The 27,820-nt window shown below is 39.5% G+C and overlaps 1 pseudogene; it reads left to right on the forward strand.

Annotated features, from left to right (window-relative positions):
• Nucleotides 1–341: 341 nt before the first annotated feature.
• LOC110203789 (synaptonemal complex central element protein 1-like) lies at nt 342–20,492 on the forward strand (annotated as a pseudogene).
• The last annotated feature ends 7,328 nt before the right edge of the window (nt 20,493–27,820 follow it).

A 27,820-nucleotide genomic window follows, 5' to 3' on the forward strand; every position in this document is an offset into this window, starting at 1 on the left:
ATGAGGATCTTTAGCTGCTTAGATTGTTTATGTTATCAATTAGCGCTTGTAGATCATTTCTCATGGTACAAAACTGTTTTCTATGTAATCTTGTAACCTCTGAAAATAAACCAGTCTTACAAGCATCAGTCTCAGACTCACCTAGCCTGACTTTTCTTTCTCCAGTTCCCCTTCCCCTTTTTTCTTTCACCACTCTGTCGTACATTCGTGCCGGCTGCTGGCAGTTGGTGCCCAAATAGGGACTCCCGATCCTTGGATGGGAAAGTTTTAGACCCCCGGGGAGTAGAAGAGGTTAAGAGAAACACAGCAGCACCTTACTGACTCAGAGCTCCACTACAACTATGGGAAGAGGTAAGGGGATTTAGTCCCGTTGAAAGAAACACAACACTAGGCTTATTCAGGGATTTCTCTGCTCTCCTTTAAAATGAGTCAGATTCAGTTTAAAAATAGAGAGCAACACCTTCAAGCTTTCTTTCCTCTCATTTGGTTCTCCCTGGAGAAAATTCATTCTCCATGATCTTAAGGAAAATTTTGCTTGTTTTTCATAACATCTGGAAAACCATGAAAAGAAAAAATCAAAATCAAAATGAATATTATTTGATCTGTGCAAAGAATTTCTAGTAAACCCCTCTGAGCTTTTGGATTTTCCCTGTCATATTTTTTTCTGTATTTGTTCTGTGTTCATCTGTGTGGTATGATTGATGTGTACTCGCATGTAATCTGATAACCTTTGCAATTAAGTAGCAAGAATAGCATTCCAGGGGAATGCTGTTTTCTTTCTCCTCTTCTCCCTCCCTAATACCAGCTGCCTCTGAGGAGCGGGTGGATGGGAGAGAGAAGGAGAGAAAAATATTTTATTATTTAGGTTATATGATTGGTAAAAGGCAAAGAAAGTTTAAGCATGCAGGGATGAGAAAAGTATGGGTAGAAAGAAAAGCATAATCTGTTTGCATGAACAGTGGGAACAGAGAGTTTGAGAGTAAAAGATTTGGGAACTTTTAAAGAATTGTTGGAAAATTTTTTTCTCTCTCACTTTACATGCTAAGCTCTGGCCAAGTTTTTGGATGTGAAGTGAGAGATAAGAAAGATAAATTCTCGGAAAATTTTCTCTTCCCCTCTTCCGCATTCAGCTTTGGCTGAATTGTAGTGCCCAACTTGGCCGGGGCTGGGTGGGGGACAGAGGAAGAGAAAAGAGGATAGGAGGGCGAATTTTTACCCTAAGATCAAAAAGAAAAGTTTTTACGTATTGAAACACAACCAAAAGATAATTTAGTTCATTCTAATTGGTAATATTTTTGTTTCAAGTTTTAAAAATCTAGTATTTTTTCCAATTGGTAACCTTTTGTATTGTTCTGCCAAGCAGTTTTTCATAATTTGGATGTTATTAAAATGGGAACTAAAAGAAACTGAAAGATGGTGGGAAAATTGTGTAAAACCAGATAAATTATTTTATCAAGCCCTGCCAATCTTGTCTTATAATGTTTTGTAACTGTCCGTTAGAAAGTCAGGTATTTCCATCTTTACCTGCAATTAAAGAACATCTTATAGTTAAAACAATTTGACTATCACTTATGAAAATTACCAGATTGTTAATTAAGTTATTTCAAGTTACTCTTTTAATGTTAAAAGCTAGAATTTTTAATTACTTATGAGTGAAAAGGAGGGGCAAAAGGCAATTTCTTTTACTTTGTAAACTTGCCAAAGCTCCTAGAAACTATCTGTGTGGGCAAGGTCATTCTGTCCTGAGAGAAGAACTTATTTGCATTCTAGAGTTCCTAAACATTTAATTTGGCTTACTGAGAAGTTGCAACTTTATGTACAATAGATAGAAATGATTTCTAATAATTGGCTTTTATACCAGAACAAGTTTAATTTTGAGAAAAAAGGATGTTAAGTGAAATCTCTTATATATGTGAGTCCTACTAAATCTTTATTACTTACTACAACTCCATGAGAATAAAATTAACTGTATCTGGCTTTAAGCTGCGAATAGTGAAACTCGTTGTTTGAGGTAAAAGACTCTTAGGAGTATAAGTAATTTTGTTTTGAGTTTTAATTTGTGTATAGTTGTCTCCATTAAATCAGTATTTGAAATTTCCCTATTGTGTTCCTTTAAGAAGGAATGTTTCCCACCACGTGCCAAAATTTTGCTCATGTTACTATCAAACCTGTTAGGCAGAGATATTCTCAGACAAAAATAATTCATTATATGGATGATATACTTAGCAGTTGTTCTATTACTAGCGAACTCTCCTTATTAATGCCTGAGCTTTCACAAGCCCTTCAATCTCATAGATTTATAATTGCCCCTGAAAAGGTACAAAAGAAATCACCCTTTGCTTACTTTAGACATATGATTTCACAGTCTACAATTAGACCCCCAAAATATTACCAATTAGACAAGATTCCTTAAAAACTCTTAATAATTTTCAAAACCCTCTTAAAGATATTAATTAGCTTTAGCCTGCCTCGAAGATCACCACTAATCAATTATTTAGTCTTTTTACCACCCTCAGATACCTCACTAAGAATATTTACACCTCAAAGAAAAGATTAATTTAAACTAGTAGAATAAAAGATAGCTAAAACCCAGTTATTAATTCCCCTTAATTTGTGGGGGCAAAATATTTTACATCAAATGGGAGCTGTTATTTTTTCTGTCCCCCCCCCAAAAAAAATTATAATGGAGGCCGCTGTTTCTGCTTCTTCTATCCATAAAGCTGACAAAATACAATGGAAATCTGATAAACTTGTTTGGGTAGAACAGCGGCTTTTGAAGAAAAAGAAGCTTTTTTGCATTAAAACAATTAAGTCAAACAACAACTTTTAGAAGGACATGTAGAACCCTCTACAAGTCCTTGGAATTCACCTGTTTTTGTTATTAAAAAGAAGTCAGGGAAATGGAGGATGCTTCATGACCTCCCAGCTATTAATGACACTATGGTGACTATGGGTCCCCTTCACTCCGGTCTCCCCTCACCCACTACGATTCCTGTTTCCTGGCCTTTGATAGTTATTGATTTAAAAGATTGCTTTTTTACTATTCCATTGCAAGAAGCTGACAAATGTTGCTTTGCCTTAATGTAGAACAACCTGCAATCAGGTTTCAATAGAAAGTCCTTCCTCAAGGCATGAAAAACAGCCCTACAATGTATCAAAATTTTGTTAATAAAGCTATACAACTAATTCGGAAAAAAAATTCCTGACGCAAAAATAATACACTATATGGATGACATACTTTGTAGCGGTTGCACTAAAAATGAACTCACACATTTATTACCTCAGCTTCAATTAGCTTTACAGGAATATGGGCTTATTATAGCCCCAGAAAAAGTTCAAGAAAGATCTCCATTTTCCTACCTAGGTCATATTGTCACCTAAACAACGGTGAAGCCACAAAAAGTACACTTAGGTCTTAATTCTTTAAAAATACTTAATGATCTTCAAAAACTCTTAATTGGCTTGGACCAGCACTCCAAATTATTACAGAATAATTGGCTAATCTCTTTTTTACACTTAGAGGAGATCCTAATCTAAATTCCCCTAGGACATTAACTCCTGAGGCAAAAAAGGAGCTTTAATTAGTGGAACAGAAAATTTCTGAAGCTCAATTCACCCGTATTTCTTTAAATGAAGAGGTACAAGGTGCTATTCTTAGTACTCCAGTCTCCCTTACAGGAGTTTTATTTCAATCTTCTGAAGTCTTAGAATGGATTCACCTCCCTCATCAATTCCCCAGTTCTATGACACCTTATCCTACAATGGTAGCTTATCTAATAATAAAACTTCATAAAAGATATCTTCAACTTACAGGAAATTTGCTTCCTGTTATTCATCAACCTTATAATAAAAAACAAATAGACACTCTTGTTTCCTCTTCAGAGAATTCACAAACTGCTGTTACCATTTTTTCTGGCCGTATTGATAATCACTTACCATCTCTCAAGATATTAACCTTTCTTTTTTTTTTTTTTTAGTAATTATTCATGGGTATTTCCAAAAATCGTTAGATCTAACCCCATTCCTTCAGCACCCAATGCACAGAGTCAATATAGTTTCCAAATAAAATTAACCTTTGGCAGACTCTTCCCTTTGGAGTTTGGAGGAGAGTGCTTCTTCCTTCCACAGCCCCTGTCCCCAGGTGCTCACTGCTTTTACTGACAGCTTAAGTAGTGAAAAAGCTGGTTATTACATTTTTCAATATCATCACAAGGTAATTCAAACTTCCTTTTCCTTTGCCCAGGAGGCAGAACTTTTCACTCTGATTCTCCTTTTTCAAAATTTTTTTCTAAACCTCTTACTGAAAGTAATGCCATTATTAATTCTCAACTATAATTCTATCCAACACTTTTAACCCCTACCATACAACAAGCTACTAATTCTCATTCCCAGTTTCACCAAAATGCTAATACCCAACTTCTTATTAAGCTTTTATTGAGCCTTTTTTTAACTATATTCTACCAATCTGCAACCTTAACTGTAGAGAGGATAACAATTTGTGACTATTTTTGAATAAATAATCTCCTGAAGTATTAGAAACATAGTATAAAAAATATATTTTTTAAAAAGGCTGTTTCAAATGTATCACTTTTATTAACCCTTTTTCTTTTGTCATTAATCCCAGAGGCTTTTTTCCCCAAACATATTTAGCAAGTGAATATAACTCGTATGCCTTCTTTTAAAAAGCTTTCTTATAGTCATGTTATAGTTGATATTTTTTCTTCTTTCACTTTTGCCACTTTACAAACAAGTGGAACAACTAAACATATAATCAGTCACATTTTACAAGGCTTTGCGGTTATGGGTGTACCTAAACAAATTAAAACAGATAATTCTCCTGCTTATGTTAGCAAAGCATTTTCTTCCTTTTATGCTTTTTTATAACATTTCTCTGATCAGAAGCATTCTATACAACTAAAACCAAAGATATTAAAACTCTTCTTAAACGAAAAAGGGGGTATCTGGGCTATTACCCCTCATCAACAATTGGCTATTATTTTTTTAAATATTAACAAAGATGGGTACACTCCAGCCAAAAAAACACCTTGAGAAATATAAATACCCAGAGGCCCGGATCCATTACTAACGAGGGGAGGTGGGCATGCTTGTATTTTTTCAGAAAACTTTGATATACCTGTCTGGATACCAGAGAAAAATGTCCGGGCGTGTATCACATCTCACAGCCCAAATGCAGAGTATGAGGATTCGGGGAAAGGGCAGAAGGAGCCGATCTACAGTGAGGAGTCGCCTTCCCACATGGGGTCAAGTGAAAGCTCCCTCTCATTGAGTGATGGAAGACTCCTGAACTTGTATTTTTAGCAACAGTAGCTTTACTTTCTGCTCAAGTGTGTAATGTACAGAGTGCTCAGCACTGGACTTATTTTCCTTTTCCACCCTGGTTGTGACCCCTCACATATATGGACAAATTGGGAACTATATATACTAATAACACTCATATATTCGGAGGCCAAGAATACCCCTTCCTCCAGGACAGAGCCAATGTTATAATTACCCTCAGATCTCTAGCATCCAGGACACTTACATGTTTTCCAGAAGTTAGCAACAAGACTGAACCCTGTCTTTTTCTTGTTACATCATTTTTTAATACCAGTTTATCTAATGGATATGTAAATCTTACTCAGTTTAATACTACTTTTGAATAGAATGTTACTTGTGTCAATTGTACTCTCAAACAATGTATTGATAATAATGACTATATTGTATTTTTGGTAGAACAATCATTTGCTATTTTCCCTACTAACATCTCACATGAATAGTTCCAGAACTCTGGAGAACATGTTCTCCAAATTATTACTTCCTCCTTAAGTCAATCAAAACAATTTATTGGTCTCCTTATCACTGATTTAATCATTGTTGCTTCTCTTATTGTATCTACTACTGTTTGATTTATTGCGCTACAACCTGAGATTTAAACTGCATAATCTGTAAATCACTTAGAAAAAATGTGTTTAGCACTTAAAGCACAGGAAGCTATTGATAGAGGTATATTGTATAAAGTCAATTTATTAGAGCAGTCAGCATTGTATTTAGGAGATGAGTTAGAAACCTTGAAAACAACCTTGTTTTTGCAATGTGATTACAGATATTCATATATTTGTGTTACTCCACTACCCTATAATGCTTCAGATCCTAGTATCTCATGGGTTAAGATAAGTGCTCGCCTATTGGGAGCCTGGCATGATTCTAATATTATCCTCAATATTAATACCCTTCTTGATATTACTTCCAACATTGAAAATAGTCCCTGTCTTGGGATTGACACCAATAAAAAAGCAAATATTCTCTTGTCTACATTACACCAACTTTCACCCTTTTCAGGTGTATCCTTGCTTTTGCATATGCTCCCCTATGGCATTGGCCTAATTTGTTTTTGTTTTTGTTTCCCATTATTTTTTAAGATTCATAAATGCTACCATTAGACCAATTATGAGTCAATTGCATGAACTCAAATTAACAAATAAAAAGGGGGGAGATGTAAAGGGCCAAGTCCTTATGGAAAATCTCTAAGTCCTTATAGACTTTAAGGGTCAGTATGTATAGAGGCTTGCCTCGGGATAAACGCTCCCATGGCTCTTGCCCTAGCTCCCTTTGTTATGGTTTGTTGATTCTAAGTTCTTACCCATGCCCAACCTTGACACTAGGTGACCGACTCAGGGAGACAATACTAAGAACTGGTCAGGAAAACAATAGATATGAAATTTGGCATTGAAACGATTTTCTCATGAGAAAATGAGGACCTTTAGCTGCTTAGATTGTTTATGTTATCAATTATCACTTGTAGATCATTTCTCATGGTACAAAGCTGTTTTCTCTATAATCTTGTAACCTCTGAAAATAAACCAGTCTTATGAGCATCAGTCTTAGACTCGCCTAGCCTAACTTTTCTTTCTCCAGTTCCCCTTCCCCTTGTTTCTTTCACCACTCTGTCGTACATTCACGCCGGCTGCTGGCAGGTATAAGGTTGCACTTCAGAAATAAAAAGGCTTGCTTCTTTTTTGCAGCTTTGAAGCCTGAGTGGTCTAGAGGGTCAAGTATGCTTTCATAAAACCACTACTGAGATGGGTTTGCTTCTCTTTGTGTCTTTTCTTCCATTGCAACAGTGACTCGTTAGAGCTCAAAAAGCCTGGAGGAAGCATTATTTCCCAAAATCTTGGTGACAACACTGATACCTCAAAAGCACTAGTAGTTGACTGGGATTTAGAATATTAGTGTTTTATTAGATCATCTAACCACCACCAAGAAAAGGAACAGTAGTGTAGTTATGCCAGGGAAAGAGTCAACATCTGAGAAAAGCCACCAGAAGATCAAATTTCACAATTTGATTGGATAATGCTTGGGTCAGAAGATGTCTCTTTTACTTATTACCAGATCGTTACCAGCTAAAAATCAAGTGTTACTAAGACTCCTTTATAAAGGAGGGCTTTTGGAAGTTTAGTATCATATGAAATTGTTTCTTAGATTGTTGCAGCAATTAGATCATGAGCATTTCTTAAAGATCTATTGTGTGGCACTGGAATGATAGCAACATTCCAGAATTCCAGATATCAACACATCAGAAAATATATGTGGCAGCCAAGTGGCCCTTGCAGTACATAAGAGTGCTGGTCCTTCAGTCTTTTACAGTTTATATGTAACTCCAGACACTCACTGTGTGACCCTGAGCCAGTCCCTTGGCCCTGTTTGCCTCAGTTCTTCATCTGTAAAATGAGCTTGAGAAGAAATTGGCAAAGCACTCTAGTACTTCTGGCAAGAAAACCCCAGACGGGATCATGACGATTCTAAAATGACCAAACAACAAGAGTTTGTCTTCTTTTGTAACATTCTTTTTGAAAGCAGGTCCATGGGCAACAATTATTGGATATAGAAATGCATTATCATGACCATAATTTCCTACCATAAAAACAAACATGAGTTACCCAGTCTAGATATTAAAATAATTGTTGCTTGATTATTCATATTTTGAATTTAATTATATTACTTTTGATATTCAAAATTAACTTTTCCATGTGCTATTACCACATCATTTATTTGATTGCAAAATCACCAATATTCAACTTCTGCCAACGCCTATTAATTGTATCCTTGCAACATTTCCCAAATGTGACTCTTTTTCTCCTCTGGCACTGCCCCCATCTTAGTGAAGACACTTATTATCTCTTGCCTTGATTATTTCAATAGCAACTGGTGGGTCTGCCTTTTTCAAGTCTTTCTTCATTCTTATCTGTCCTCCATTCAGCCACTAAAATGACTTTCCTTAAAGTGCCCCCCTCCTATTAGGTCACCCTCCTATTCAATAAATTTTGATGGTTCCCCATTGCCTCCAGGATTAAACCAAATACTCTATTAGGTATTCAAAAGCTTTCATGATGTAGCCAATTTTTTTCGTATCAAGTTTTATTACACCGCATTCCCCAACTGTTCAATTAGTGATACTGGCCTCCTTTCTGTATCCTGAACAAGACCACGTCTAGGCTCTGCACATTCTTTCTGACTGCATCTCATGTCTGGAATAGTTTCCTTTTTCTTCACTTTCTGTTGACCTTCAGCAGTTTTTAAGTTCCAACTACCATTCCAACTTTCACTACAGGAAACTTTTTAACTCCCGGACTTTACCTCTGTCAATTATTTATTTTGTTAAAGTTTGATATATCTATATCTATATATATATCTATATATATCTATCTATCTATATATATATATATATATATAATATATATATATATACACATAGGTACATACACATACACACATATATCTGTGTATATACAGATGTGTGTATACACACACACCTATATACACATACACATTACATGCATACATACATATATACATACACAGAGAAAGTTGGAGGCATTTAGGGTTAGGGTTAGGATCAGAGATGTGCATATGTATATATATATATATATATGTATACACACACACACACACACACACACACACATATATATATATATATATATATATATATACAGAGAGAGAGAGAGAGAGAGAGAGAGAGAGAGAGACAGAGAGACAGAGAGAGACAGAGACAAAGACAGAGAGAGAGAGAGAGAGAGAGACAGAGAGAGAGAGAGAGGGAGAAAGAGGGAGTTCCATGTTGCTTTCCACATTAAACTGTGAGTGCCTTCAGGCCAGGGATGGTTTTTTTTATTGTTATCATTTAGCACAACTCCTAGGTTAGGGGTGGAGAGCCTGGAGGCCACATGTGGAGTTCTGCTTTTGTGAACTTTGGGTTCAGTGCAAGGGCATGTACAAGGCCCGTTCCTACCTTGTACCCCAGCCCTCGTTTCTCCCACCGTGGTCTAGGACAAAATAGTGCTTAATAAAATGTTACTGGATTGGCTAAATTTTATCGATGTTGTGTAATTTTAAAATGTTGCATTTTGTGGTGTCTTTTAGCCTTCCTGTTAGTTATTTTTCTCCTTATGTATAATTGTGAGAGATAATGCTATGTTTCATTTTATTTTTGTGATGCGCTTATTATATATTTTGAATTTTTATCATAAGGATGTAAGATTATAGTGGAAATAAATTTTCTTAACAAGCTGTTTTACAGTTTTTTGCAGCTTTATTTTTTATTATATACCCTGATAGATACATTTGTTTTAGGTATTTGCATATATAAGTAATTGTGCTAATTTAAGTTGTGGTCAATATTTTTATTAAGTTAATTCAATTATTTCCGTAAAGCAAATGCTTAAAGATTAGAAATATTTCTTATTAGTCAAGTTTGTAATATTTTAGTGTAGTAATAAAGAAAGGATCTGTTTCAGGTGTTCTTTTTACTTTAAGTGGAATTTCAAAGATTTAGGGGAGAGTTTTTTGGCGCTGTGTTAGAAAAAAAACGAGAGTAAAGTATGGAGCATAAGGAAAGGAAATTAAAAAGAAATGGGAAGCAAAAACAATTGTTTTAGGATTAGAGGATTTTTGTGTGAGTATGAGAGGGACATTGTTCATTTCTGGTCCGAAGGTTTTTGTTTTGTGAACGATTTTTTCATTGTAATGTTGTGAGCAAATCTGTCTCTTTTGATAAACGTTTTTAAATGTGTAAAGTGAAACGCAGAGGAAGATAAAGCAAACGAGGCACAGCAAAGACTTAAGAAAATAAACAAATAACCTCGTGCTTGTTCCAGAGAAAAAGAAAAAAAATTACCTAACGGGAATGGAAGCCGGGCCGCCTGGGTGAAAACCAGGAATCCTAACCGATTAGACCATATGGCAAACCGACAGCTCTGTCCAGTGTTGTAAAATTTGTACAAACGTCATTTTGTTGTTTCTGAAATTACTGGTAGGTTATTTTTTCTTTTTTGGATCTTTTAAAAGCTTGTTTGTTTGTTTGTTTGTTTTCTGTCTCAGTAAGTATCTCGTAATTCTTGGACTTCTTGGTGTTTAAATGTGGTGTTTTTCAATCTGCCAAAGTAAAGTCTTAAGGTGAAAACTGTGGCATTCTAAAGGGAGATGAGTTCTTTGGTTTTTATTATTGTTGATAGGATATTGTTTAGAATGGACAAAATTATAAATTAGAAGTACAAAATTTCCCAAGTAAAAGTTTAGAAAGAGGATGAATATGTCAAGAAGTGCCATGAGCTTTTTTTACTATACTTTTTTTATTCCATTCCGTGTGTAATCAAAGAACCAGAAAATGTTAAATCATATAGAAATCTTCCTTAACGAGAGAATGAAAAATAAGTGTTAGGGGAATATCTGAGTGGATATGATAGAATCATGGAGGGGAGGCAGAAGCATGCAATGAGATGAACAGATAGAAGGTGGGTGGACAATCTTCTGCGCATGTGCATGCGCATTCTTGGAACATTGCGGTCGGCTGGGAAGGGGGTGGAGAAGAGGCGGTAGCCATGGAGTCTTCCTCTAGCGTTGGAGAAGGTGGAGGCAGTTGTTTAAGAAAGGGTGCGTCACCTCTCTGTTCTCCTTTATTTCTCCAGACCCCTCAGAACATTCCCAGTGCCTTTCCTTTGCTCAGCCACGCCCCTTCTACTTAAATGCTGTGTTTCATCAGTTTTTTTAAACCAATTGAACTCAAGCCTGCTTCCTCCTGATAGTACAGAGGGCCGCCAGCCTGAAGAAAGTGACCTTGTATTTACATATGTCATCTGCCTAATACAATGTAAGCTTCTCGAGGGCAGAGGACTATTGCTTTTTCTTTATATCCCTGCTACCTGGCACAGTGCTTGGTAGATGTCACAGTTTAATCAACGATTGATCGATCTTGGTGTGGAAAAGAACCCTGTCTCTCAGCGGCTTTACCAGCGAAACCTCTACCAACCTGGACAGACTTTTGAAGTTGAGCCTCACGCTGGAGCATTATACAAGCTGTGTGGGACAGCTACCCTTATTTTCCAAGTTAAACTCAGAGGCTCCTCAAGGTAGAAGGCAGAAACGAATTTTCACTACGATCTCCCGAGAAAGGGCGGCTCCCACCGAAACCATTTCCATGACAGACCCCGGCGCCGAACACAGATACGGCAGGTTTTTGTATTTCTCCACCGCAGTGCTCCTCCCCACCCCCTTCCTCTCAGCCCATAGTCACAAGCCTTGAAGGGACAATCCACCGTGATAAATCTTCCTGGAGACAGTGACAAACAATCAGATGTGGCTATCTTGAAATGTTCCCATTCTGCAGACCCCTGCGAAACTCTTTCCCCACCCCCACCCCAGTCCCCTGTGATCATCCTGTGTCCTTTGCGCTTATCCCATGAACAACCATTTGTTCACATGGTTGGGCAGAAGGCCTGTATTTTGGGTTTAAATTTTATGAGGGGTTCTCACCACATCCCATTCAGAACTGATTTGAGAAGGACTCAACAGTGTGTTTGTTGGCTGACAGAACTTTTAGGCCACAGTGATTCAGAAACGATTTACCAAATTGTAGAAAGGTGCTCCTAAATGTCAAAGATTTTTGAATGCTTGATCACTTCCTGAATTCTTGTTCTAAATGATTGCTCATATTAACTAACACTAAATTCTCTTACCTGCCAACAGAAGGAAACCTAGACCCTAGGACTGAAGACGTGATCAGCAGAATTAATGAATTGCAGCAAGGTGAACCAAGGCTTTTAAAAGTCCCTCAAACCACATGGAAACAGTTACCTCAGTAGCCTCTGTATTCCTTCTGCCTACATGAAACTCATTTCCCTGAGTCCCACTTCAAAATAGGGGAAAATCTGAGCAGGCTGGGTTGGTGAAAGAAAGATTTAAAAAGACATGGTAGTACAACTGAACCCCAAAGAAAATGCAGAGAGTATCAAAGTAAAACCTCAGGAACTATCCACTGACCTGTATACTAAATTTGATTTCTATGTACAACTTTGAGTAAATCTCATCCTGTTTTTCAGTTTTCAAATTCCTGCTCTATGAAATAAGTGGGAAGAGGAGCAATATGGAAGAACCCATTAGTAAATATCTCCTGCTCTATGAAATAAGTGGGAAGAGGAGCAATATGGAAGAACCCATTAGTAAATATCTCCTTTTGTCTTTGTCTTGACAGCTAAGACAATTGCAAATAAGGAACTCTGTGAAACCCAGGCCCACACGCAATCCTTGCAGAAAGAACTAGATGAAAGTAAGTGCCACAGCTTCAAACAACCCTTTTGTCCCCAAAGCCTACCATCACAAAGTCATCTAATGTGGTTGTACCAGGTCTGCTTTCCATACTTGCATTCACAGGAGCCAAATTTGACAAACACTTTGGAGATTATCTATTGTTATTTGTCTTTTGCCCATTCAATGATAAAGGCCTAATTAGAAATGAGGCAGGGAGTGGCCTCTTTACCTACTCTAAACAAATATATTAATCATTTATTAATTTTAAAAAAATCACTCTGGGAAGGAAAGACCTTCAGCGTTTCTGGCCAAAACAGAAACAATTGGTATATACATTCATTCTAAACCAGTGAAGGCCAAAACATTAACCAAGCAGGGCTTGGCCTGGGACCTATTGTTGGCTGATTCACCAGATGATATGGGGTTAAGGCTGGTCTTTAAGAAGAAAAAAAATGTTTCAGAGATTAAAATCTACATTCCCTTTGTGCGTAGCACCTGCCTTATGAAGACTGAGAGAAAAAAAGAAGTAAAGAAAAAAAACAAGTATCTATCTAGAGGTTGTCTATATAACCTACACACCATTCTTTCCCTCTTTGTTCCCTTCCTTCTTTCTTTTCTTTTCTTTCTTCTTTCTTTTCTTCCTTTCCTTTCTTCCTCCTTCTATCTTTCCTTTGTTCCTTCTGTTGAAGTTAGAGTTGGGAGAGCTGGTTCACATGTAAAAGAATTCACTTAGACCTTCTCTGTAGCCATTGGTAATAAGTTCAGGGCGGACCCCAAGAATGTTGGGGTGGTACCTGAAATGATAAGGAATAGACATGTGGTCCTACTGTCCTGAAAGAATTCACTTGGGACAGTCTCTAAGTTAAAGAAAGGCATTTATTGGGGTGATGCACCCAAGCTTGCCTGCTCCCCATGAGGCAGAGCCCCAATGAATTCTACTCCACATGGGAGGCGGAGCATAGGTCACAAGCTCTGCTCCCTGAGTAGAGCAGCTTCTGCTTCTCAGAGGTGGCCAGCCAGGTCAAAGGTATGGTTTAAATACAATTTTATAGAATAAGAGGAAGAGGACAAGAGAATGGCTCCAAAATGCCTGGGACATCAGGTAGTCTGGAGATGATAAGCAGAGGGAACAGGAATGGGGAGGGGAAGAGTTGTTCTGAAATTGAGGGTGCTTTGTGAAAGCACACAGATAAGTCTGCAATGGAGGCTTTTCAGTCATTTTTTCTGGCTGGTCACATCCTGCATCCTATCTCCTATCTCAAGCCCTGCTTGCTTCATCTGCCTCAAGCACTGCCTCATCACTTCCTTCTTCCTCCTTTCCTTCCTTTCTTTTTTACCCCTCCTTCCTTCCTCTCTCCTTCCTTTCCTTCTCTTTCTCTTTTTTGCTTCTTTCTTTCTTTCCCTCTATCCACATAATGTATCACAGCCTTACTTGAGGGTGCTCTGCCCAAAGGAAATTTTAATTTCTATCTCTGAAACTTTTTTCCTTTTTTCTTAAATACTACTGATGAGGCATGGAAGTTTAGGGGTGCTGGAACCCCAAAATCATGACACAAGGATCTTGGCTGCAAGAATTCGACCCAAGCCTTCTTTCAGCCAAAGACAAGGTTTATTAAAAATCTGCCATATTGGCCAGACTCTTAAGGAAATCTGAGCACTTGTGAGCAATTGTAAAAATCTGAGCAGTGGCTAGATTATAAAAGTCTGAGCATGCTAATGGAGACAAAATGGACTTTATATATAGAAAGACGTGAGGGAGGATGTAGGAGTGGCTAAGTACTTTGGGTGAGTGGAGGAGGGGCCTAAGGACATCTGGATGGGAGTGGACAGAATGCTTGGGAACTGGACCTCTTGGCCAATAGATGGAGCCTAGCCAGGGTTAAGGGTGGGAAATGACTGGGGGCCAAAGAGAAGTAAGACAATGGAGGGCTAGGCTAAATGAAGGGTAAGAGAATTGGGAGATTGGGGGCATTGCCACAATGAAAGGCCAGTTGATGCCATTATAGCCTTAGGCAAATGCCAGAGATTTGGCCACAAAGTCCAGGGTTTTTCCTTTTTGGGGCCTAGCTCCCAACCTCATCGCCTCCTTTAACCTGTAAACCACTCTAGCTCTCAGTGATGGGCCAATAATGCCCTTGGGATATTTGGTTTGGGCTGTGATTGGTTTAAGAAGAATGTAACAGCAGTTGTTTCTGTTTGGTCAGAAACCCTGAGAGTCTTCCTTTCCCAGATTTTTTTTTTTAAGAGACCATTCTTTGCTTCATATTAAGCCTTAATCACTGAACTGGTATTGCCTCAGTCAGACTGAGACCTGTTGAAGACCTTAGCTTGAAAAGACCAACGTTCCCCTCTGCGTCCAGGGTCATCTCCAGATCTACATATCAGGCCGCTGGACTCAGATGCACCCAGAGGAGAAAGTGAGGCTGGTGACTTTGCACAGCACTTGCTCACTTAAATCCAATTTGTTTGCATGTCATGGAATGTTGTAGTCCTCTTCAAGAAAGAAGGACAAACAGCAAATAACCTGCTTTTTTTTTTTAAGTTGTGTGTGTGGGTTTTTTTTGGGGGGGGCATTTGGGGTTAAGTTACTTGTCGCCCAGGGTCACACAGCTAGTAAGTGTCAAGTGTTTGGTCTGAGGCTGGATTTGAACTCAGGTCCTCCTGACTTCAGGGCCGGTGCTCCATCTACTGTGCCACCTAGCTGCCCCTAACCTACTGTTTCACAGATAGCAAAAACAGAGCCACAGACTGCCCAAGGCTTGTAACCTCAATTTATCTTTCCCTTATGACACCGAGTGTGAAAGCCCATCCTTAGAGCTTAGTTTTCCTATCTCTAAGGAAAGGGCCACAATGTCAAATCAGTCAGTCAGTAAGCATGTATTAAGTGGACATCATTATGGTCCAAGTCCTGAAGAAAGAAATGTAAAGAATGAAATAACTTCTACTCTAAAAGAGTTTACATTCTAATGGGAAAGATTATAGGTACATATATAAGCAAATATGGAATGAATATAAAATGAACATATACATGATGGTTATCTGTGAGGTGGTTATTGATGAAGGTCGCTAGACTGTTGTGGGTATCAGGGAGGACTTTAAAGGGATGGAGGTGCTTGAACAAAGAGAGATAGAGAAAGAGGTGGAGATAAAGAGGCCATATATTTTGGTCATCAGGCCTGGCCATTGCAAAGACAGGGAAATGAAATAACATGTCCTGGGTGAAAAACAGAGAGAAGGCCAGTTTGACTGGGTTGTAGAGCACAATGTATTGTGAAGATAGGTTGGGAGCAAATTGAGAAAGGCTTTAAAATCTAAACAGAAATTTATTTTTGATTGACTCTTAAGTTCTGCTTTTGGAGCTCAATTTGTTATCTGCATAGGGAACCTTTGGGGTTCTTTTCTCTAGGACTATAACCTTAGAAGCCATAGGGAGCCACTGGGATTGATTGAGCAGAGTGGAATTGATATGGTTTGAGAGTGCTGGGAACCCTGAAATGCAAAGGTACAGGGCAGGTTTGCCTCAATAGAATTTGGCCACTCAAGCCTTCCAGTCAAAGTAGCAAGTTTATTGTGATGCCAATAGAAGCAGGCAAGATTCTAAATGAATCAGCACAATTTAATGGGAGTAAGATTGGTACTTTTGTACAGAAAAAGACTGTCAGAAAATTTGGATGGGATTCAGGACAGGTAAATCCCTAGTAGTGGTACAGAAGTAACAGTGAAGGGGTCTAGATGGGATTAAGGAGTATCAAATAAGTTAATTGAGTAAAGAAGGTGGGCTGGGCTGGGCCAGATGTCTTGGGGGAAGGTACCAGTGATCTGGACTACTGAAATGTATGGGAAAATTCAGGGACTAGGTTGCTTTCAAAGACATGGTCTTTTACTTTTAGGGGTCTATCCTGAATCCCATAATGCCACCATTATGGCATGGACAGATCTGTGCTTATACAAAATCATTTTGGCAGCCAGACTAGCAACCCAGTCAACTTGCTCCAGGCCAGGCATACAAAGAGTGGGGAGAACAGACAGGTGAGGTTGACTGTCTAATTTCTGTCACTTGCAGTGAGCTTGGAGGAGACACAACTGAAAGAATTCTTGAGCAAGAAGCAAGATATCAGCCAATCAACAGGTTTGTATTAAGCACCTACAATGTGCCAGGGACTGTGCTAGGTTGCAGATACAAATAGAATGAATGAAATAAGCCCAGCTTTCAAGGAACTTACATTGTAGAGGGGAAGACAATAAGTATATATGTAGCTAAATTAAGATTAAGTATAAAGAGAACAAATTCAAATAAATGCAAAGTAGTTAACTATAGGGTAGTTGGAGAGAGAAGGCACTAGTAATAGGGGGAATCAGGGACCTGGCTCCATTGTTAGGCAGTTCTAAAAAGGCAGGGCTCCTAAGAAGATAGTTCATGTGCCATTTAAGTCCCTCTATGGCCTTTTGGCCACCTTTTGACTTCTTTCATTCTAGAAACTCTGAGGATTCTTCGCCTGCATTGCCAGGAGAAAGAAACTGAGGTGGTAAGGTAATTGGCTCTTTTTCTCATTTCCCCTGCTTGTAAATTCACCAGAACTCTTTCCACATCCAGCATCCTATGAGAAAAAGCCCCATCAAAGTAGTGCTGAGCTGTCTGGCCTGAGTGACATTGGTGCATTAGTTTTGCTTGTGATCCAAGGTAACAAGCAGTTAGTAAGGTCTTACTTACTAGGCCTTACCAGGCACTGTGCTAAGTGCTAGGGATACAAATACAAGGGTGTGAAGTGTCCTGAAAGTTTTCTTTTTACAACTCACAGGATCATAGAATCTCAGTGCCTAGAGGTATTGATCCCAATGATAAATGTTATTAGACAGATTTGATTCCAGTGATCATAGAATGCTCTTTTATTGTATAAGGCATGATTCAGAGCGTGATAGCTAGGAAGGGATACAAACTGCCAAGCAACGTGAAATGTCCCCCTTCACTGACCTCTGACTACACAGCTACTTTAAGAGCATCCTGACAAAAGGAATTCTGAAGGACTGCCTGAGAGGGGTCAGATTCACCAAATTCTGAGGTTACCTCTTCCATCAACCTTTCTTTCTCCAGACAGCAGGCAGTGTTTGAGGGATACCAAAAGAGAATAACAGAGTTGAACTCCAAAATCCAGGAATAAAAACTGAAGAAAAGGAATCAGAGGTAAAACCTTGTTCCAGCCTTTAGGCTAGTGCTTGATGGTCTCGAATTCAAGGCAAAATTGAGTGTGTGAACCAAAGAAAACTAGAGTCAGAAGACTGTGTCCTCCTCAGAAATATGGGACATACAAAGCAATGCTGGAAGGGGCCCAAATCATAGAATTGAAAAAAATCTTGAAAGGACTTTGAAGATCATCTAGTCCAACCATATTACTTGGAAATAAGAAAACTGAATTCCAGAGAGAAGATGGGACTTGCCCAAGATTGCCTAATTATGCAGTTGCAGTTTTTGGAGTCTCCTGACTACTTGTCCAGGGCTTTTCCCATTGCATTGCATTTCTTTGCACCAAGAGAAGTCCATAGATAATCAGATTGTCAGAGCTTGAAGGGATATTAGAAAACATCAAGTAGAGTTAGGTTTGATTTTATAGGGGAAAAAATTAAGACCCAGAGAGCACTGATGTTCAGACAGCTTTGAGTTCTATTCCTAGCTCATCATCATGACTCTCTTCTCTTCCCCTAGTTTCTTGATTTTTAAAGTGAGAGGCCTAGAGTAGACGGTCAGTCTTCACGTTCTGGAATTAAGTGACTCTGTAAGTGATGAGACAGTTGAGGCTTAACAGAGGAAATATTTAAAAGTGGGAGAGATCTTTGTATACTGGAAGAATCCGAGAAAAAACTTCCTGCAGAAGGGAGGATTAGAGCTTCGTCGGTTCTAAAGGTGTGGGCTTAGTGATTGTTTGGAGGGTGAGCTTCTTCTGGTAGCGACCCTGACCAATCCTTTGCTTTCTTTTTCCTTAGAATGGAGTTTGGCCAGCAACTAGAGGAAATGATGGAGAAGAATAAGACTGTCTGGGAATTCCATGTGAGGGGATAACCTGTGGTCAGGATTTGAAGATAAATGATTATTGGTGGGGAGTATGGAAGGTGGAATGTAGGAGAAGGGGAATACTTGAAGAAAGGAACACACCTAGTATGCACAAGTGGACAGTGAGATAACCACCATCGTTTTGAGCTGAGGGTGAATTGAAAGGGTAATTAGGGAGAGTATATGGAGTCACTGGTTTAAGGAGTTGTGTTTAGGGTGGAAGAGAGCCGACATGGTTTTTAGATGGTTTCAAGAAAACTAGATTTTCAATCTCAGTGGAAGTTTTCAAGTAGATGGCTATCTGTTGGTGATGTAAAAGAGATTCGTGTTTAGGAATGGGTTAGGAAAGAAGTCCTCTGGTGTCCTTTGTAACTGAAATGTTGTGAACTTCTATACTGTGGTGTGAGGGCAGGCATTCCTGTGGAAGGAGGGGTCTTTACGTGCAGCTGGCCTCCTTTTCTTCCTTGTATTAGAAGACAGCCAAACTATCCCAGGAAATCAGCAATGTCAACAACAACAAGGAACAGCTTCTGATGAAGTGTGAGAATCCCTATGTTGGAGGGCAGGGAATGATAGAGGGGAGGGAAAGGTGAATAATGCCTGTTTTGAGAAAATGAACTTCCTCTTTCCTAGGATCGTATTCTAGATTCTCCTAAGGATAACCCGCCTTTCTCATGGGGAGGAGATGAACATTTGCCCCAAATAGAGCTGAAGACTGGGTGTCCACCTATTCAGAGTCCTCAGGAAGGGTGATTGATTGGGTATGGACAGGAGAATCCCAGATGAGAGGGCATCTGACATAACTTGTATTCCTATAACCAGAGAGGCTAACTCAGGAGAAGCTTGACAGTATCCAGAAGCAGCTGGACAGGTTGACCCAGCCTGAGGCCAAGACTGAAGCCACAGCTGTCACCAGTGTGGATGCCTTCCTGTTCAGTGAGGAGGCTGCTGCAGCTATGTGAGCCTCTGTGGGGCTCAGGGGGAAGGAGGAGGAAGTAAAGGAGGGTTGGCTAGGCCTTGGGGTTTGAGGAATGCATCTCAGAAGAGGCAGCTCTGATTTCCAAGCAATATTTCTTAGGCAACTGTTTGAGGAAGAAAACAAGAAAGCCACAGAATCCCTGAAGGCAGCCTCCCTTCACTATCACCAGCTACAGCAGAAATACCAAAGGTGAACCCCCAAGATTCCCCAGAAGAGGTGGCGATCAGTTGATTATGTGTGTTTCTTCATCTACATCTCATTAATCTCTCACTGTTTCTCTCCCTGTGTCTCTCCATCTCTCCTTCCCTTTTTTATCTATCTATCCTCCTTTCTTTATCTTTCCTTCACTCTATTTTCTTCTTTCTCTCTGTCCATCTGCCTTGTATAACCCATTCTAACTTGGGCTTTCCATTTCTGGCTCCTGGCACAGGCTGAAGAGGGAGCTAGAATCTGTTGGCCACAGCAGCATCAGAGGATCCAAGGAGACAAGCACAGAAGAGGCTGCTGAATGGGAAAGTGGCATTGTTACCAAGGTGGGTGAGGGAGAGGTAGACACGAAAACATTCATCTTCTGGCTGTATAAGAGCTCAGACAAAGAAAAAGAATCAAAGACACTTAGGAGACATTGACCTAAGGAAGCAGAGAAGAAGATCTGGAATATAGATGCTGGCAGCAAGGATTAATAAAAGGCAGAGAATAAAGGGAGAGGTACATGGTGAGGATGTTACTGCTAACTGGCACTGGGTCCCTCCTTATTCTTTTCTGCCCCCTTAGTCTGTCATGGAGCGTCCTAGGACACAGAAGAAAGATCAAGAAGTCAGGCCTGATCCTGGAAAACATCTTCATCCTAGAGGTTCCCAGAGAGTTTGGCCACCTGTCATTTAAGTAAGGTGAAGCTTTGCCTGCATCAATTTGGAGAGACTTTGTAGCCTGGCCTTTGAGATGCCTACCTGAATAAAGAATTCCTCATTCTCTGCTCCTGGTTCTGGCTATGCTTTTGTCATTGTTCCAGGGTTTTAGCCTACCAGTCAGCTAAGCATCTAGTAGGTGCCAGTCACTGGGTTAGACGTCAGGGATAAACAGACAAAAGTGAAACAGTTCCTGTCCTCAAGAAGTCTTTAATCTACAGGACTTAAGAGAAGCTTAAAAAGGCAAAAAGCAAAGAGAAATCATAAGGGTTAAAGGTCAAACTTTAAATAAGGTTAAACTGTTTACATTCCTTCATGGAAAGATGACACTTGTAACTCCTAAGGATTTTCTTATTATTAGGGCAGTTAGACAGAGGGCACAGGTGAGAATTGAATATGATCAGGTGATATCTAAAAAATAAAATTAAAAGTGTGCACTGTGAGAAGCACAAAGGGAGAAGCAGAATGTGGCAAATCTCAGATAAAAGAAGTGTGAAAGCTTTTACACTGGAGGGGAAGAGATGTGGTGGTGGGAAATAACACATGAACCTTATTCTCATAAGAATTGGCCCAAAAAAGAAATAACGTGCACACTTACTCATGAATAGAAATCTATCTTACTTTTCAGGAAAGTAGGAGGGGAATGGGATAAGAGAACGGAGAGGGCTGATAGAAGTGGGGATGGATTGGGAAAGCAGTAATTAGAAGCAAAACATTTTAGAGGAAATAGAAACAAATGTGAAATGTGTCACTGGAAAAACAACTGACCTTTCCAGGTCGTAGACCTAGGAGAGATAATTTAGAAATTGTTGGACTATCTGAAAGCCATGATAAAAAAAGAGCCTAGACATCATCTTTTAAGAAATTATTATGGAAAACTGCTCTGATATTCTAGAACTAGAGGTAAAATAGAAATTGAAAGAATCCACCAATCATGTCTTGAAAGTGAGCCCCAAAGGAAAACTCCTGGGAATATTATAACCAAATTCCAGAGTTCCCAGGTCAAGGAGAAAAATATTGCAAACAGCCAATTCAAATACTGTGGATTTAGCACTCTCTACCTTAAAGCATCAGAGGGCTTGGAATGGGATATTCCTGAGGGCAAAAGGGGTAGGATTACAACCAAGAATCACCTGGCCAGCAAAACTGAGTATTCAAGGGGAAAATGGACATTTAATGAAATGAATAAAGGACTTTCAAGTATTCCTCATGAAAAGAACAGAGGTGAATAGAAAATTTGACTTTCAAATACAAAGGCTCAAAAGAAGCATAAAAAGGTAAATAGGAAAGAGAAATCATAAGGGATTTAATAAGGTTAAATTGTTTACATTCCTACATGGGAAAATGATAACTTGCAACTCCCAAAACTTTCTTATTAGGGAATTTAGAATTAGTATATATGGACAAAGGGTGTGGGTGTGTGTTGACTATGGTGAGATGATTATCAAAAAAAATTAGGGAGTGAGAAAGAAGAATGTACTGGGAGAAGGGGAAAGGGAGAGGGAGAATGGGGTAAACTATCTGACATAGAAGAGGAAGAGATTTTAGAAAGAGATTTTGCAGTAGAGGGGAAAATGGGAGAAGGAAGGGTATGAACCCTCCCCTTATCAGAATTGGCTCAAAGAAGGAATAACATACACACTCAGTTGGATGTAGAAATCTGCTTTACCCTTCAGGATAGTAGGAGGGAAAGGGGATGAAGGAGGGGTGGTGGGGTGGAGACTGATCGAAGGGAAGGTGAATAGGGGTGATGGGGTGCTTGGGTGATTGTCTTTTGGAGCTTGTGCTTGTACTTGGACCCCAATTTCTCCCTAGTCTCATAAACACTGTCTCTGACAACCACTCCCCAGCCCAAGGACAATGTGTCTAGCAATTACTCATGCGTGGGCCCCAGCAAGACCCTTATCCCTCTCTCCCTGGTGCAGCTACACAAATCTGGGTGAGAGAGTGCTGGGCTGCTGGGGCCCCAGACCTCAGATCATGTCTCTGGAAGCCTCCCAATTCCTTAGTAAGCTCCTGTCTTGTGAGAAGGCTTTCCCTTGTTACAGAGCATTCTCTCATCAAGACAGAGGGAGAGGGGTGCCTTGCGCATCCCAAGGACTCTTACTCCTGCCAGACTCAAAAGAGCCATGCCTCTGTCATCTCCTTCCCCAACTGGTATACTCCCTACACTTTCCATTCCATAGCTCCCAAAGACACCTAGACCTTTGGATTACCTCATCAGTGTCCCTGGCATTCCTTTCCCATGCCCTTTTCCATATAAACCCTCGCTCCATCTTCAGTTTCTTGAAGGTTCCTTAAGAACCCTTGCCTGCTGAAAAGCATAACAATAAATCTCTGCCACCTTGACTTGAAGAATGCTTGGGTCTGTGAATTCATTCCAGATGTCCCCGTCCTGTACTCCAGTCTTTGAGGGGTCTCAACCTCTCAGACTGCAACATTTATGGCACCCAACATAGGGTTTGTCTGAAGTCTCAAGCCTTCTCTGAGTCAAGGTAAGCCTCCCTCCTCCTCTCTCCCTGTATTTGGGGTGCCCCTCAAGCACCTAGGAAGGCTTAGTGGGGCTTTGGGTCGAGCCTGCGACAGGCTCTAGCAGATTTCCCCCTTCACAAGGGATGCCTTGTTTGGGAATGTCTGCAGAATTTTTCTCCTGTACCAGGACGGTGGTCCAGGCGAATAGACTACAGGAGCCAGTCCCTTTTTTTTCTTAAGGCTTATAGGCAAAGAGGATAGGCCAATCTCCCTCTACACCTCGAGATTTGCCTCTGGGTTATCTTTTACAGACCTGGAGAAAGCTCAGTCTCCAAGACCTTAAGGAAAATTTTGACTGCTTTCCATACGATCTGGAGAGCCATGAAAAAAATTGTCTGATTTGTGTAGGGGATTTCTGACAAGTCTCTCTGAGCTTTTTACATTCTCCCTGTCATTACCATGTATCTGTTCTGTGTTTGTGTCTGTGTGGTATGATTAAGTGTCCATTTGCAGCCAGGTAGCAAGAGTAGCATCCCAAGGCTGCAGCTGGACTCTGGAATGCCACTTTCTTTCTCTCCCCCTCTCCCTTCCTGTTTACAGCAGCCTCAGAGGAGCAGGTGGATGGGAGAGAGAAAGAGAGAAAAATACTTTATCATTTAGGTTATATGATTGGTAAAAGGCAAGTTGAGAAGGATCCTCAAAGTATCAGATCAGAATTAGGAAGAAATAAGATATGTGCAGTTATAAAGGGACTTTAATCAAAGTGCATGACAGGAATAAGTAGGTAGAAGGAAAGGCAAGAAAGTTTAAGCATGTAGGAATGAGAGGAGTATGGGTAGAAAGACAAGCATAATCTATTTGCATGAACAGTGTGAAGAGAGGGTTTGAGAGTAAAAGGTTTGGAAACTTTTGGAGAATTGTTGGGAAAAAAATTCTCTCTCTTTCTCTCCATTCTAACTCTGTCCAAGTTTTGAATGTGGAGGGAAAGACAAAATAGAAAAGGGGAACCTTTTCCCCTCAGATCAAAAAGAGAAGTAGCACTTAATCTTTTCTGCCTCACATAAAAGAGCAAAGATTTTGTGTACCAGAACACAACCAAAAGGTAATGTAATTCATTCTGTTAATATTTTAAATGAAATGTGATGCTCTTAATTTAATATTTTAAGTCAGAATTTATTATATTGTTTGGCACCAAGGCAAATTGGGAAAATGTATGGATCTGAAATTTGTTAACTGGATGACATTAAGCAAGTTGCCTCAGTTTATCTTACATGATTGGAAGGTGCCTAACACAAGCCTGGCAGAGGGCAGACGATATAAATGTTAACTATTCTTATTAGTTCCTTAATTAGATGTGACCAGTATACAATATCAATGGTGATGACATGCTAGATTTTCTAGGTAAAGAAATTTGGAAATACGTGCAATAGAGTTGGAGTCACCTGATTGGTAATGTGTTTGTTTGAAGTTTTAAACATCTAGTATTGTTTCAAATTGATAAACGTTTGTATCAGTTATGTGAAGCAGCTTTTCATGATTTGGATGTTATTAAAGTGTGAACTTAAAGAAACTGAAGGATGGTGGAATATTTGTGTAAAACCAGTTATATTACTTTGTCAGCCCTGCTAATCTTGTCTTATAGTGTTTGATAACTGTTTTTTAGAAAATCAGGTATTTCCACCTTTACCTGTCATTAAAGAAGGGCCTATAGCTAAAACAATTTCCCTATCACCTATGAAAGTTATTATTGTTAACTAAGTTTGTTTGAAGTTACTGTTTTAATGTTAAAACCTAGAATTGTTAATTAGTTAGTGTGTGAAAAGGAGGGGATAGGGTAAAAGCCTTATCCAGATTGGTTCTGCCCATTCCAAATAGTCCTCCTTGAGATGAGGGGGTCGGCAGGCAGGGGCATCAGGATCAGCCCTTCCCTGGCGTAAATGGCAATTCCCCTTATTTTGTAAAGTTGCCAAGGTCCCTGGAAACCATCTGTGTGGGCAAGGTCATCTGCCCTGAGAAAAGAACTTGTTAGGGTTTGGAGGTCCTAAACAATGAACTCGGCTGAGAAGTTGCAAGTTTATGTACAATAGACAGAAATGATTTCTAATGATTGGCTTTTACACCAGGACAAGTTTAAATTTGAGAAAGAAAGATGTAAAGTGAAATCTCTTATGTATGTGAGTCCTGGTACATCTTTATTGCTTATTGCAACTCCATGAGAGTAAAATTAACTGTATCTGGCTTTAGGCTGTAATTAGTGAAACTTGCTGTTTGAGGTAAAAGGCTCTTGGGACTATAACTAATTTTATTTTGAGTTTGAGTTTGGGTATAGTTGTCTGCATGAAATCAGTGTCTGAGAGAAATGCCACAAGAACAGGTGGAGGTCTACTCAGAGGGAATGTGATTCATTTGGGAAAAAGCTGCAAGGACAATCTTAGCCTCAATGTAGGATAGGATCCTCCTGGCTCAGTTTCCCCATTGTGTTCCTTCGAGAAGGAATGTTTCCCACCTGACTATTCCTGAGTCTGGCTATGAGGAGAAACAGACACTGCATGATTGGAGAACTGTGACTCTTATCTGAATTCAAACAGAGCTAAGGATGTTCTATCTTGTCATATTTGGCATGTCACATGTCCCTGCCTTTTCCTTTTATAGTAGATTTCTGTAATCAGAACAAATTGTCAGTAAAAGACATGAGCACAATGTAAGTATGTGAGATCTTGCTGTTTTGATCTGAATTTGTAGTTATCCCATCACCTAAGTAAGAGTAAGATCAGTTTTTGAATTTATCATATGGAAAATATCCAATTTCTGAAGTATAATTAGAGAAGGATAAACAAGCCTGTGGAACAAGATTGTGTATGTATTCAGTTGTTGTGAGGTTAAAGTTAGGAACCTCTTTTGTTTAAAGCAGTTTTTGCAAGAGTCCCCTTCCCTAAAGTAACCACCTCAGAGGTCTTTGACCATCCCTTTTGTCCTGGCCACTCCTTTATGGGAAAATTTTTCTATCTCAACAGGGAATTATTCCCTTGCTTGAGAGACAAGCTTTATGGCCACTGTACAGCTAAAAACTCCTGTCGGGGTAGGGATTGTAAATGCCTCTGCTGGTCTCTTGACTTGTACCACCTGTAAGAATGATGAGTGTCCCCAGAACTTTACCTCTCCCATCTGTACCACCTATTCTGAGGGAACACTCCCTACTTGCACCTATGACCCAATTCCTCTTGCCACTCTCCTAGTAAGTATTCCCTATTGAACTTTCTCTTCTCAGTTGATACACAATGCTACAGCCCCCTCTAACTGTAACACTCTTGTTGATCTTTTGAAAGTTTCTCTTCTACCTGGAAAATTGGCATGTAATCATACTGATCCTCAGTACCTTTTGCAAACAGGTCCCATCTGTACCCCTAAGGGATACTCCTTCCTTTGTGGGTTGGGTGGGCCAGGTGGTAAGGAATCGGAGGAAAAAGTAAAGCAAAATGCCACTACTTGGCAGGACCCCAGGACTGTTGTTCTAGACACCCAGTGTTTAACACCTCGTAAGGATTTTGGTGTGTGCTCCCTTGGATTTTTAGCACCATCTCTGACCATTTTCAATATTACTAAACCCAGCACTTCCACCCTAACAAGAGTAAAGTGTGGGTTCTGGGACAGTGTTCTCTCTGGTACCTTAAAAAGGGAACAGAGCATCTCATGCCTTGGTATGGACATTTACAACACGAGTTCATTCTTTCAAACTTGACGGGGACAATTCACCAATTAGCAAATGACACAGATTATAGTCTCTGGGACATTCAGCAACCTCTGGATTCCCTGGAAAATGCGGTCCTGGATAATCAGACAGCTTTGGATTATCTACTTGCTTAGTGGAGGTGTCTGTGCCCTGGCCAACACCTCCTGCTCTATGTATATTAACAACTCTCAATAGGTGGAGCTCAATAGGACTAATGAAATTCACCTGGATGCAAGAAATCCATGAAAACCTTAGGACACCAAGGTCATCCTCTTCTTGGGGATCCTGGCTTCTCTCTATGTTAACTACTATTCTTGTCCCACACACACACACACACATATATATATATATATATAATATATATATATACATATAAATATATATATATATATGTGTGTGTGTGTGTGTATATATATGTGTGTATATATATGTATATATATATATGTATATGTATATGTATATATATATATATATATATATATATATGGGGGTCTTATCTGGAGAATAAAATTAAGGGATGAGGGAGGATTATACTCAGAGAAGAAGAAAGAGGCAGAATGGGGTAAATTATTTCACAAAAAAAAAACAGAAAAGAAAAGGCTCTTACAGTAGAGGGAAAATGGGGGAAGGTAAGAGGGAATGAGTGAATCTTATTCTCATAGGATTTGGCTTAAGGAGGGAATAACATACACATTCAATTGGGTATGGAAATCTGTCTTACCCTACAGGAAAATAGGGGGAGAAGGGGAGAAGAGAGCAGGGGGATGATAGAGAGGAGTGCAGATTGGGAAAGGGTGTAATCAGAAGTAAAGACTTCTGAAGAGGGACAGGGTCAAAAGAAAGAATAGAATAAATGGGAGGGCAGGATAGGATTAAGGGAAATAGAGTCAGTTTTTCACAACATGTCTACTGTGAAAGTGTTTTGCATAACTGCAAATGTACAACCCATGTGGAGTTGCTTGCCTTTTCAATGAGGATGGGTAGGGAGGGAGGAAGAGAGAAAATCTGAAACCTAAAGTTTTAAAAACACATATTTAAAAAGAATGTTTTCACAAGCTACTGGGAAATAAGAAATACAGGAAATGGGGTATAGACGTCTATAC

Source organism: Phascolarctos cinereus, unplaced genomic scaffold, assembly GCF_003287225.1.
Source record: "Phascolarctos cinereus isolate Bilbo 61053 unplaced genomic scaffold, phaCin_HiC Scaffold_8;HRSCAF=390, whole genome shotgun sequence".
Lineage (NCBI taxonomy): Eukaryota > Metazoa > Chordata > Mammalia > Diprotodontia > Phascolarctidae > Phascolarctos > Phascolarctos cinereus.